Source organism: Ursus arctos, chromosome Y, assembly GCF_023065955.2.
Source record: "Ursus arctos isolate Adak ecotype North America chromosome Y, UrsArc2.0, whole genome shotgun sequence".
NCBI lineage: Eukaryota > Metazoa > Chordata > Mammalia > Carnivora > Ursidae > Ursus > Ursus arctos.
Genome location: NC_079874.1, coordinates 5,163,003 through 5,178,072, shown reverse-complemented (window position 1 = coordinate 5,178,072; position 15,070 = coordinate 5,163,003).

The following is a 15,070-nucleotide window of genomic DNA, read 5'->3' as shown; positions in this document are numbered from 1 at the left end:
GCACTCACACTGGGTCTCCAACACAGCCGTCAAAACTTGGAACTGCTTAAACATAATCACAAACATGGTCCTGACACACACATATACAAATAACACACACAAACACCCATCGACTTTTTCTTGCATGCATACACAATGGTTTCCTGCAAACACACACACACACACACACACACAAAAGTCACACTCACGACAGAGCACTCACATTGGATCTCCAGCAGAGCCATGAACACTTGGAATTACCTTAACATATTCACAAACGTGGTCCCGAAACACACATGCAGAAGAAACACACAAAAACACCCTACGACTTTTTCTTACAGACATGCACAATGGTATCCAGCAAAACACACACACACACACACATATACACTATCACACGCACAACACAGCACTCACACTGGGTCCCCGGCATAGCCATCAACACTTGGAACTGCCCTAACATACTCACAAACGTGGTCCCGACACACACATACACAAGAAACACACACAAACTCCCATTGACTTTTACTTACAGTCATGCACAATGGTTTCCGCAAACACACACACACACACACTATCACACTCACAACACAGCATTCACACTGGCACTTGAATCTGCCCTAACATACAAACAAACGTGGTCCCGACACACACATACACAAGAAACACACACAAACACCCATCAACATTTTGTTACAGGCAGACAGAGTGGGGTTTCCCCAAACACACACACACACACACACACACACTGTCACACTAACAGCACAGTACGCACACTGGGCCTCGGCAGAGCCATCAACACTTGGAACTGCCCTAACATACTCACAAACGTTTTCCCGACACACACATACACAAGAAACACACACAAACACCCATCGACTTTTTCTTACAGGCATACACAACGGTTTCCCGCGAACACACACACACACAGTCACACTTACAACACAGCACTCACAATGGGTATCCAGCAGAACCATCAACACTTGGAACTGCCCTAAAATATTGACAAATGTGGTCGCGACACACACATACACATGAAACTCACACAAACATCCATCGACTTATTCTTACAGGCATACACAATGTTTTCCCGCCAACACAAACACACACAGAAACACACACTGCCACACTCACAACACAGCATTCACACTGGCACTTGGAACTGCCACAACATACTCACATACGTGGTCCCGACACACACATACACAAGAAACACACACAAACACCCATCGACTTTTTCTTAGAAGCATACACTGTGGGGTTCCCCCAAACACACACACACACAGAGACACACACACACTATCACACTCACAACACAGCACTCTCACTGGGTCTCCAGCAGAGCCATCAACACTTGGAACTGCCCTAACATATTCACAAATGTGGTCCCGACACACACATACAGAAGAAACACACACAAACACCCATGGAATTTTTCTTATAGGCATACAGACTGGTTTCCTGCAAACACACACACAGACACGCACACACACTGTCACACTCACAACACACACTCACACTGGATATCCAGCAAACTCATGAACACTTGGAACTGCCCTCACACACTCACAAATGTGGATCTGAAACACAATACGCAAGAACACACAAATACACCCATCGACTTTTTCATACAGGCATACACAATGGTTACCCGAAAACACACACACACACACACACACACTCTCACACTCACAACACAGCACTCACTCTGTACCTCGGCAGAGACATCAACACTTGGAACTGCCCTCACACACTCACAAATGTGGATCTGAAACACAATACGCAAGAACACACAAATACACCCATCGACTTTTTCATACAGGCATACACAATGGTTACCCGAAAACACACACACACACACACTGTCACACTCGCAACACAGCACTCACACTGGGCCTCGGCAGAGCCATCAACACTTGGAACTGCCCTAACATACTCACAAACGTTTTCCCGACACACACATACACAAGAAACACACACAAACACCCATGGAATTTTTCTTACAGGCGTACACAGGGGGTTCTGAAACACACACAGACACACACACACTATCACACTCACAACACCGCACTCACACTGGGTCTCCAACACAGCCGTCAACACTTGGAACTGCTTTAACATAATCACAAACATGGTCCTGACACACACATATACAAATAACACACACAAACACCCATCGACTTTTTCTTGCAGGCATACACAATGGTTTCCTGCAAACACACACACACACACACACACACAAAAGTCACACTCACGACAGAGCACTCACATTGGATCTCCAGCAGAGCCATGAACACTTGGAATTACCTTAACATATTCACAAACGTGGTCCCGAAACACACATGCAGAAGAAACACACAAAAACACCCTACGACTTTTTCTTACAGACATACACAATGGTATCCAGCAAAACACACACACACACACACACACAGATACACTATCACACGCACAACACAGCACTCACACTGGGTCCCCGGCATAGCCATCAACAGTTGGAACTGCCCTAACATACTCACAAACGTGGTCCCGACACACACATACACAAGAAACACACACAAACTCCCATTGACTTTTACTTACAGTCATGCACAATGGTTTCCGCAAACACACACACACACACACACTATCACACTCACAACACAGCATTCACACTGGCACTTGAATCTGCCCTAACATACAAACAAACGTGGTCCCGACCCACACATACACAAGAAACACACACAAACACCCATCAACATTTAGTTACAGGCAGACAGAGTGGGGTTTCCCCAAACACACACACACACACACACACACACACACACTGTCACACTAACAGCACAGTACGCACACTGGGCCTCGGCAGAGCCATCAACACTTGGAACTGCCCTAACATACTCACAAACGTTTTCCCGACACACACATACACAAGAAACACACACAAACACCCATCGACTTTTTCTTACAGGCATACACAACGGTTTCCCGCGAACACACACTCACAGAGTCACACTTACAACACAGCACTCACAATGGGTATCCAGCAGAACCATCAACACTTGGAACTGCCCTAAAATATTGACAAATGTGGTCGCGACACACACATACACATGAAACTCACACAAACATCCATCGACTTATTCTTACAGGCATACACAATGTTTTCCCGCCAACACAAACACACACAGAAACACACACTGCCACACTCACAACACAGCATTCACACTGGCACTTGGAACTGCCACAACATACTCACATACGTGGTCCCGACACACACATACACAAGAAACACACACAAACACCCATCGACTTTTTCTTAGAAGCATACACTGTGGGGTTCCCCCAAACACACACACACACAGAGACACACACACACTATCACACTCACAACACAGCACTCTCACTGGGTCTCCAGCAGAGCCATCAACACTTGGAACTGCCCTAACATATTCACAAATGTGGTCCCGACACACACATACAGAAGAAACACACACAAACACCCATGGAATTTTTCTTATAGGCATACAGACTGGTTTCCTGCAAACACACACACAGACACGCACACACACTGTCACACTCACAACACACACTCACACTGGATATCCAGCAAACTCATGAACACTTGGAACTGCCCTCACACACTCACAAATGTGGATCTGAAACACAATACGCAAGAACACACAAATACACCCATCGACTTTTTCATACAGGCATACACAATGGTTACCCGAAAACACACACACACACACACACACACACACTCTCACACTCACAACACAGCACTCACTCTGTACCTCGGCAGAGACATCAACACTTGGAACTGCCCTCACACACTCACAAATGTGGATCTGAAACACAATACGCAAGAACACACAAATACACCCATCGACTTTTTCATACAGGCATACACAATGGTTACCCGAAAACACACACACACACACACACACTGTCACACTCGCAACACAGCACTCACACTGGGCCTCGGCAGAGCCATCAACACTTGGAACTGCCCTAACAAACTCACAAACGTTTTCCCTACACACACATACACAAGAAACACACACAAACACCCATGGAATTTTTCTTACAGGCGTACACAGGGGGTTCTGAAACACACACAGACACACACACACTATCACACTCACAACACCGCACTCACACTGGGTCTCCAACACAGCCGTCAACACTTGGAACTGCTTTAACATAATCACAAACATGGTCCTGACACACACATATACAAATAACACACACAAACACCCATCGACTTTTTCTTGCAGGCATACACAATGGTTTCCTGCAAACACACACACACACACACACACACAAAAGTCACACTCACGACAGAGAACTCACATTGGATCTCCAGCAGAGCCATGAACACTTGGAATTACCTTAACATGTTCACAAACGTGGTCCCGAAACACACATGCAGAAGAAACACACAAAAACACCCTACGACTTTTTCTTACAGACATACACAATGGTATCCAGCAAAACACACACACACACACACACATACACTATCACACGCACAACACAGCACTCACACTGGGTCCCCGGCATAGCCATCAACAGTTGGAACTGCCCTAACATACTCACAAACGTGGTCCCGACACACACATACACAAGAAACACACACAAACTCCCATTGACTTTTACTTACAGTCATGCACAATGGTTTCCGCAAACACACACACACACACACTCTCACAACACAGCATTCACACTGGCACTTGAATCTGCCCTAACATACAAACAAACGTGGTCCCGACACACACATACACAAGAAACACACACAAACACCCATCAACATTTTGTTACAGGCAGAAAGAGTGGGGTTTCCCCAAACACACACACACACACACACACACACACACACTGTCACACTAACAGCACAGTACGCACACTGGGCCTCGGCAGAGCCATCAACACTTGGAACTGCCCTAACATACTCACAAACGTTTTCCCGACACACACATACACAAGAAACACACACAAACACCCATCGACTTTTTCTTACAGGCATACACAACGGTTTCCCGCGAACACACACACACACAGTCACACTTACAACACAGCACTCAGAATGGGTATCCAGCAGAACCATCAACACTTGGAACTGCCCTAAAATATTGACAAATGTGGTCGCGACACACACATACACATGAAACTCACACAAACATCCATCGACTTATTCTTACAGGCATACACAATGATTTCCCGCCAACACAAACACACACACACTATCACACTCACAACACAGCATTCACACTGGCACTTGAATCTGCCTTAACATACAAACAAACGTGGTCCCGACACACACATACACAAGAAACACACACAAACACCCATCAACATTTTGTTACAGGCAGACAGAGTGGGGTTTCCCCAAACACACACACACACACACACACACACACTGTCACACTAACAGCACAGTACGCACACTGGGCCTCGGCAGAGCCATCAACACTTGGAACTGCCCTAACATACTCACAAACGTTTTCCCGACACACACATACACAAGAAACACACACAAACACCCATCGACTTTTTCTTACAGGCATACACAACGGTTTCCCGCGAACACACACACACAGAGTCACACTTGCAACACAGCACTCACAATGGGTATCCAGCAGAACCATCAACACTTGGAACTGCCCTAAAATATTGACAAATGTGGTCGCGACACACACATACACATGAAACTCACACAAACATCCATCGACTTATTCTTACAGGCATACACAATGTTTTCCCGCCAACACAAACACACACAGAAACACACACTGCCACACTCACAACACAGCATTCACACTGGCACTTGGAACTGCCACAACATACTCACATACGTGGTCCCGACACACACATACACAAGAAACACACACAAACACCCATCGACTTTTTCTTAGAAGCATACACTGTGGGGTTCCCCCAAACACACACACACACACAGAGACACACACACACTATCACACTCACAACACAGCACTCTCACTGGGTCTCCAGCAGAGCCATCAACACTTGGAACTGCCCTAACATATTCACAAATGTGGTCCCGACACACACATACAGAAGAAACACACACAAACACCCATGGAATTTTTCTTATAGGCATACAGACTGGTTTCCTGCAAACACACACACAGACACGCACACACACTGTCACACTCACAACACACACTCACACTGGATATCCAGCAAACTCGTGAACACTTGGAACTGCCCTCACACACTCACAAATGTGGATCTGAAACACAATACGCAAGAACACACAAATACACCCATCGACTTTTTCATACAGGCATACACAATGGTTACCCGAAAACACACACACACACACACACACACTCTCACACTCACAACACAGCACTCACTCTGTACCTCGGCAGAGACATCAACACTTGGAACTGCCCTCACACACTCACAAATGTGGATCTGAAACACAATACGCAAGAACACACAAATACACCCATCGACTTTTTCATACAGGCATACACAATGGTTACCGGAAAACACACACACACACACACACACACACTGTCACACTCGCAACACAGCACTCACACTGGGCCTCGGCAGAGCCATCAACACTTGGAACTGCCCTAACATACTCACAAACGTTTTCCCGACACACACATACACAAGAAACACACACAAACACCCATGGAATTTTTCTTACAGGCGTACACAGGGGGTTCTGAAACACACACAGACACACACACACTATCACACTCACAACACCGCACTCACACTGGGTCTCCAACACAGCCGTCAACACTTGGAACTGCTTTAACATAATCACAAACATGGTCCTGACACACACATATACAAATAACACACACAAACACCCATCGACTTTTTCTTGCAGGCATACACAATGGTTTCCTGCAAACACACACACACACACACACACACAAAAGTCACACTCACGACAGAGCACTCACATTGGATCTCCAGCAGAGCCATGAACACTTGGAATTACCTTAACATATTCACAAACGTGGTCCCGAAACACACATGCAGAAGAAACACACAAAAACACCCTACGACTTTTTCTTACAGACATACACAATGGTATCCAGCAAAACACACACACACACACACACACAGATACACTATCACACGCACAACACAGCACTCACACTGGGTCCCCGGCATAGCCATCAACAGTTGGAACTGCCCTAACATACTCACAAACGTGGTCCCGACACACACATACACAAGAAACACACACAAACTCCCATTGACTTTTACTTACAGTCATGCACAATGGTTTCCGCAAACACACACACACACACACACTATCACACTCACAACACAGCATTCACACTGGCACTTGAATCTGCCCTAACATACAAACAAACGTGGTCCCGACCCACACATACACAAGAAACACACACAAACACCCATCAACATTTAGTTACAGGCAGACAGAGTGGGGTTTCCCCAAACACACACACACACACACACACACACACACACTGTCACACTAACAGCACAGTACGCACACTGGGCCTCGGCAGAGCCATCAACACTTGGAACTGCCCTAACATACTCACAAACGTTTTCCCGACACACACATACACAAGAAACACACACAAACACCCATCGACTTTTTCTTACAGGCATACACAACGGTTTCCCGCGAACACACACTCACAGAGTCACACTTACAACACAGCACTCACAATGGGTATCCAGCAGAACCATCAACACTTGGAACTGCCCTAAAATATTGACAAATGTGGTCGCGACACACACATACACATGAAACTCACACAAACATCCATCGACTTATTCTTACAGGCATACACAATGTTTTCCCGCCAACACAAACACACACAGAAACACACACTGCCACACTCACAACACAGCATTCACACTGGCACTTGGAACTGCCACAACATACTCACATACGTGGTCCCGACACACACATACACAAGAAACACACACAAACACCCATCGACTTTTTCTTAGAAGCATACACTGTGGGGTTCCCCCAAACACACACACACACAGAGACACACACACACTGTCACACTCACAACACAGCACTCTCACTGGGTCTCCAGCAGAGCCATCAACACTTGGAACTGCCCTAACATATTCACAAATGTGGTCCCGACACACACATACAGAAGAAACACACACAAACACCCATGGAATTTTTCTTATAGGCATACAGACTGGTTTCCTGCAAACACACACACAGACACGCACACACACTGTCACACTCACAACACACACTCACACTGGATATCCAGCAAACTCATGAACACTTGGAACTGCCCTCACACACTCACAAATGTGGATCTGAAACACAATACGCAAGAACACACAAATACACCCATCGACTTTTTCATACAGGCATACACAATGGTTACCCGAAAACACACACACACACACACACACACACACTCTCACACTCACAACACAGCACTCACTCTGTACCTCGGCAGAGACATCAACACTTGGAACTGCCCTCACACACTCACAAATGTGGATCTGAAACACAATACGCAAGAACACACAAATACACCCATCGACTTTTTCATACAGGCATACACAATGGTTACCCGAAAACACACACACACACACACACACACTGTCACACTCGCAACACAGCACTCACACTGGGCCTCGGCAGAGCCATCAACACTTGGAACTGCCCTAACAAACTCACAAACGTTTTCCCTACACACACATACACAAGAAACACACACAAACACCCATGGAATTTTTCTTACAGGCGTACACAGGGGGTTCTGAAACACACACAGACACACACACACTATCACACTCACAACACCGCACTCACACTGGGTCTCCAACACAGCCGTCAACACTTGGAACTGCTTTAACATAATCACAAACATGGTCCTGACACACACATATACAAATAACACACACAAACACCCATCGACTTTTTCTTGCAGGCATACACAATGGTTTCCTGCAAACACACACACACACACACACACACAAAAGTCACACTCACGACAGAGAACTCACATTGGATCTCCAGCAGAGCCATGAACACTTGGAATTACCTTAACATGTTCACAAACGTGGTCCCGAAACACACATGCAGAAGAAACACACAAAAACACCCTACGACTTTTTCTTACAGACATACACAATGGTATCCAGCAAAACACACACACACACACACACATACACTATCACACGCACAACACAGCACTCACACTGGGTCCCCGGCATAGCCATCAACAGTTGGAACTGCCCTAACATACTCACAAACGTGGTCCCGACACACACATACACAAGAAACACACACAAACTCCCATTGACTTTTACTTACAGTCATGCACAATGGTTTCCGCAAACACACACACACACACACTCTCACAACACAGCATTCACACTGGCACTTGAATCTGCCCTAACATACAAACAAACGTGGTCCCGACACACACATACACAAGAAACACACACAAACACCCATCAACATTTTGTTACAGGCAGAAAGAGTGGGGTTTCCCCAAACACACACACACACACACACACACACACACACTGTCACACTAACAGCACAGTACGCACACTGGGCCTCGGCAGAGCCATCAACACTTGGAACTGCCCTAACATACTCACAAACGTTTTCCCGACACACACATACACAAGAAACACACACAAACACCCATCGACTTTTTCTTACAGGCATACACAACGGTTTCCCGCGAACACACACACACACAGTCACACTTACAACACAGCACTCAGAATGGGTATCCAGCAGAACCATCAACACTTGGAACTGCCCTAAAATATTGACAAATGTGGTCGCGACACACACATACACATGAAACTCACACAAACATCCATCGACTTATTCTTACAGGCATACACAATGATTTCCCGCCAACACAAACACACACACACTATCACACTCACAACACAGCATTCACACTGGCACTTGAATCTGCCTTAACATACAAACAAACGTGGTCCCGACACACACATACACAAGAAACACACACAAACACCCATCAACATTTTGTTACAGGCAGACAGAGTGGGGTTTCCCCAAACACACACACACACACACACACACACACTGTCACACTAACAGCACAGTACGCACACTGGGCCTCGGCAGAGCCATCAACACTTGGAACTGCCCTAACATACTCACAAACGTTTTCCCGACACACACATACACAAGAAACACACACAAACACCCATCGACTTTTTCTTACAGGCATACACAACGGTTTCCCGCGAACACACACACACAGAGTCACACTTGCAACACAGCACTCACAATGGGTATCCAGCAGAACCATCAACACTTGGAACTGCCCTAAAATATTGACAAATGTGGTCGCGACACACACATACACATGAAACTCACACAAACATCCATCGACTTATTCTTACAGGCATACACAATGTTTTCCCGCCAACACAAACACACACAGAAACACACACTGCCACACTCACAACACAGCATTCACACTGGCACTTGGAACTGCCACAACATACTCACATACGTGGTCCCGACACACACATACACAAGAAACACACACAAACACCCATCGACTTTTTCTTAGAAGCATACACTGTGGGGTTCCCCCAAACACACACACACACACAGAGACACACACACACTATCACACTCACAACACAGCACTCTCACTGGGTCTCCAGCAGAGCCATCAACACTTGGAACTGCCCTAACATATTCACAAATGTGGTCCCGACACACACATACAGAAGAAACACACACAAACACCCATGGAATTTTTCTTATAGGCATACAGACTGGTTTCCTGCAAACACACACACAGACACGCACACACACTGTCACACTCACAACACACACTCACACTGGATATCCAGCAAACTCGTGAACACTTGGAACTGCCCTCACACACTCACAAATGTGGATCTGAAACACAATACGCAAGAACACACAAATACACCCATCGACTTTTTCATACAGGCATACACAATGGTTACCCGAAAACACACACACACACACACACACACTCTCACACTCACAACACAGCACTCACTCTGTACCTCGGCAGAGACATCAACACTTGGAACTGCCCTCACACACTCACAAATGTGGATCTGAAACACAATACGCAAGAACACACAAATACACCCATCGACTTTTTCATACAGGCATACACAATGGTTACCGGAAAACACACACACACACACACACACACACTGTCACACTCGCAACACAGCACTCACACTGGGCCTCGGCAGAGCCATCAACACTTGGAACTGCCCTCACACACTCACAAACGTTTTCCCGACACACACATACACAAGAAACACACACAAACACCCATGGAATTTTTCTTACAGGCGTACACAGGGGATTCTGAAACACACACAGAGACACACACACTATCACACTCACAACACCGCACTCACACTGGGTCTCCAACACAGCCGTCAACACTTGGAACTGCTTTAACATAATCACAAACATGGTCCTGACACACACATATACAAATAACACACACAAACACCCATCGACTTTTTCTTGCAGGCATACACAATGGTTTCCTGCAAACACACACACACACACACACAAAAGTCACACTCACGACAGAGCACTCACATTGGATCTCCAGCAGAGCCATGAACACTTGGAATTACCTTAACATATTCACAAACGTGGTCCCGAAACACACATGCAGAAGAAACACACAAAAACACCCTACGACTTTTTCTTACAGACATACACAATGGTATCCAGCAAAACACACACACACACACACACATACACTATCACACGCACAACACAGCACTCACACTGGGTCCCCGGCATAGCCATCAACAGTTGGAACTGCCCTAACATACTCACAAACGTGGTCCCGACACACACATACACAAGAAACACACACAAACTCCCATTGACTTTTACTTACAGTCATGCACAATGGTTTCCGCAAACACACACACACACACACTATCACACTCACAACACAGCATTCACACTGGCACTTGAATCTGCCTTAACATACAAACAAACGTGGTCCCGACACACACATACACAAGAAACACACACAAACACCCATCAACATTTTGTTACAGGCAGACAGAGTGGGGTTTCCCCAAACACACACACACACACACACACACACACACACACTGTCACACTAACAGCACAGTACGCACACTGGGCCTCGGCAGAGCCATCAACACTTGGAACTGCCCTAACATACTCACAAACGTTTTCCCGACACACACATACACAAGAAACACACACAAACACCCATCGACTTTTTCTTACAGGCATACAAAACGGTTTCCCGCGAACACACACACACAGAGTCACACTTGCAACACAGCACTCACAATGGGTATCCAGCAGAACCATCAACACTTGGAACTGCCCTAAAATATTGACAAATGTGGTCGCGACACACACATACACATGAAACTCACACAAACATCCATCGACTTATTCTTACAGGCATACACAATGTTTTCCCGCCAACACAAACACACACAGAAACACACACTGCCACACTCACAACACAGCATTCACACTGGCACTTGGAACTGCCACAACATACTCACATACGTGGTCCCGACACACACATACACAAGAAACACACACAAACACCCATCGACTTTTTCTTAGAAGCATACACTGTGGGGTTCCCCCAAACACACACACACACAGAGACACACACACACACTATCACACTCACAACACAGCACTCTCACTGGGTCTCCAGCAGAGCCATCAACACTTGGAACTGCCCTAACATATACACAAATGTGGTCCCGACACACACATGCAGAAGAAACACACACAAACATCCATGGAATTTTTCTTATAGGCGTACAGACTGGTTTCCTGCAAACACACACACAGACACGCACACACACTGTCACACTCACAACACACACTCACACTGGATATCCAGCAAACTCGTGAACACTTGGAACTGCCCTCACACACTCAGAAATGTGGATCTGAAACACAATACGCAAGAACACACAAATACACCCATCGACTTTTTCATACAGGCATACACAATGGTTACCCGAAAACACACACACACACACACACACACTCTCACAACACAGCACTCACTCTGTACCTCGGCAGAGACATCAACACTTGGATCTACCCTCACACACTCACAAATGTGGATCTGAAACACAATACGCAAGAACACACAAATACACCCATCGACTTTTTCATACAGGCATACACAATGGTTACCGGAAAACACACACACACACACACACACACACTGTCACACTCGCAACACAGCCTTCACACTGGGCCTCGGCAGAGCCATCAACACTTGGAACTGCCCTAACATACTCACAAACGTTTTCCCGACACACACATACACAAGAAACACACACAAACACCCATCGACTTTTTCTTACAGGCGTACACAGGGGGTTCTGAAACACACACAGAGACACACACTATCACACTCACAACACAGCACTCACACTGGGTCTCCAACACAGCCGTCAACACTTGGAACTGCTTTAACATAATCACAAACATGGTCCTGACACACACATATACAAATAACACACACAAACACCCATCGACTTTTTCTTGCAGGCATACACAATGGTTTCCTGCAAACACACACACACACACACACACAAAAGTCACACTCACGACAGAGCACTCACATTGGACCTCCAGCAGAGCCATGAACACTTGGAATTACCTTAACATATTCACAAACGTGGTCCCGAAACACACATGCAGAAGAAACACACAAAAACACCCTACGACTTTTTCTTACAGACATACACAATGGTATCCAGCATAACACACACACACAAACACATACACTATCACACGCACAACACAGCACTCACACTGGGTCCCCGGCATAGCCATCAACAGTTGGAACTGCCCTAACATACTCACAAACGTGGTCCCGACACACACATACACAAGAAACACACACAAACTCCCATTGACTTTTACTTACAGTCATGCACAATGGTTTCCGCAAACACACACACACACACACTATCACACTCACAACACAGCATTCACACTGGCACTTGAATCTGCCCTAACATACAAACAAACGTGGTCCCGACACACACATACACAAGAAACACACACAAACACCCATCAACTTTTTATTACAGGCAGACAGAGTGGGGTTTCCCCAAACACACACACACACACACACACACACAATCACACTAACAGCACAGTACGCACACTGGGCCTCGGCAGAGCCATCAACACTTGGAACTGCCCTAACATACTCACAAACGTTTTCCCGACACACACATACACAAGAAACACACACAAACACCCATCGACTTTTTCTTACAGGCATACACAACGGTTTCCCGCGAACACACACACACAGAGTCACACTTACAACACAGCACTCACAATGGGTATCCAGCAGAACCATCAACACTTGGAACTGCCCTAAAATATTGACAAATGTGGTCGCGACACACACATACACATGAAACTCACACAAACATCCATCGACTTATTCTTACAGGCATACACAATGTTTTCCCGCCAACACAAACACACACAGAAACACACACTGCCACACTCACAACACAGCATTCACACTGGCACTTGCAACTGCCACAACATACTCACATACGTGGTCCCGACACACACATACACAAGAAACACACACAAACACCCATCGACTTTTTCTTAGAAGCATACACTGTGGGGTTCCCCCAAACACACACACACACACAGAGACACACACACACTATCACACTCACAACACAGCACTCTCACTGGGTCTCCAGCAGAGCCATCAACACTTGGAACTGCCCTAACATATTCACAAATGTGGTCCCGACACACACATACAGAAGAAACACACACAAACACCCATGGAATTTTTCTTATAGGCATACAGACTGGTTTCCTGCAAACACACACACAGACACGCACACACACTGTCACACTCACAACACACACTCACACTGGATATCCAGCAAACTCGTGAACACTTGGAACTGCCCTCACACACTCACAAATGTGGATCTGAAACACAATACGCAAGAACACACAAATACACCCATCGACTTTTTCATACAGGCATACACAATGGTTACCCGAAAACACACACAC